This window comes from Dama dama, chromosome 22 (genome assembly GCF_033118175.1).
Source record: "Dama dama isolate Ldn47 chromosome 22, ASM3311817v1, whole genome shotgun sequence".
Lineage (NCBI taxonomy): Eukaryota > Metazoa > Chordata > Mammalia > Artiodactyla > Cervidae > Dama > Dama dama.
In genome coordinates, this window is record NC_083702.1 from 37115473 (window position 1) to 37117201 (window position 1729).

The following is a 1729-nucleotide window of genomic DNA, read 5'->3' on the forward strand; positions in this document are numbered from 1 at the left end:
GTAAACAAATACAAAAAGTATACAGAACAGATGCTTAGGAATGTTGTGATCCATCCTATCTCTTTAGGAACAGAAACAGTTTGAAAACAGGAACTAGGCCTACTTTCAAGTAGACCTTTCTGGGTTCATTCCTTCACTCACTCATTCATTCATCCAGTAAATATTTAAACTTTATTGTTTGTAGAAATTTCTAAGCTAGAAGGAATTTTCTAATTTCCTAGAAGAATATTTTTCTAAAATTTTCTAGAAAAATATAAGAAGCAAATACCACTCACTCATACTCCCACCTCTCAGAATTAGCCCCAGTTTTGGCATGACTGCTTCCAATCTTGTGAGCATTTAATGTGGAGTATAATAACAACCCTAAACCTAATAGTGAGTGCTAACCCTGTTCTATAGACCTTCACTCAAGAACAGTAACATTTAAGTACTTAATCATATTCATTTACTAAGAAGCAGAAGGAATGGTTTTCGTGGAGGTTTCTAAACACATTTCTTGAGATTCAGTGGAATGACTTGCCGTAGCTCTTACAGCAAAGTCCTCACAGCCCGAGTCCCACTTCAGGGTCCTCACCGTCTGGCCACAAAGCTTGTCTGTGTACATACAAGCATCACCAGCAATGGTTCTTCTGTTATCTACAAAATATTTGGGTGTGGGTTTGGCGGTTGGACTCTACTGAACTCAAAGGCTCTTGTGAACACAGACTTAACCGCAAATGATCAAACACACACACACACATACACACATACACACTCCATTGGCTAAAATAATTACAAAATGTTTAAAATAAATCGTCTTTGACAGTGATTGCTCCTGGGGGAGGGGTAGCAAGTTACACTGGGAACTGCCCCAATTCTTGTATCCACTGGCTGGAAGGAATTTCCCAGCAAGCCTCGCCCACCCGTTTGATTCCCTGGCAGCATTTTCTCAGGGATTGAGTGTGTCTGAGTTTAGTCCTGATAAGTGACACAGAGGGAAAGGATTTCAGCACTGGGAAAGGATCTCTTTCTGTCTGGGTTGGGGTGGCGGTGGGTGTTAAGGAGAGCAGATTACCCCCCACTCCCTGCCTTTCCTTCTCTCCTCAGCCCTGACCCAAGGATGAGACCAGACATGTTGGTTGGCCTGGCCCCCGCCCTAGTGGGAGACGGTGCTGGTGGGGCTGACGGGCGGATGGCAGTGGGAATTCTGATCCCAAGCCCTCGTTTGACTGCAGGCCAAGCATTTCAAACAGCAGGCCTTTCATAGCTGGGAAAACCCCTGCTAGACCTGCTGGACATGCCACACAACCACATACGGCTCAGTTCGTGTCAACAGAACTGATAACCAAAGGGGGCTCCTTGGCGTCCTGTCCCAGGCAGCTTTGCCAACCCACTTACCCTCCAGGTCCCAATTAACACGCGGCTGCACTAGAACCCGAGGTGGGAGCTGAGGGTTTGTTTACCACATAGTTAACAGGCAAACACAACTTAATCACAAGGAAAACAGCTTTTATGAGAAGCATCTTGAAGTCCTTCGTCGGCCCTAGTAAACCATCTAGGAAGCCAAAACCTAGAGTTCCCTCCGATTTCGTTACTGTTGGAGAGGAGGCCAGCATGGTCTTTCTATTTGACTATTTACAGCTGCCAGGCTAAGTGATATCTCTCCTGATTCTGAAGGCCTCTCTGAGTCATCACCCTAGGTGATCCTTCTGTGATCTGCTGCACTTGGGAAAGAAATGGACTTTGGAAA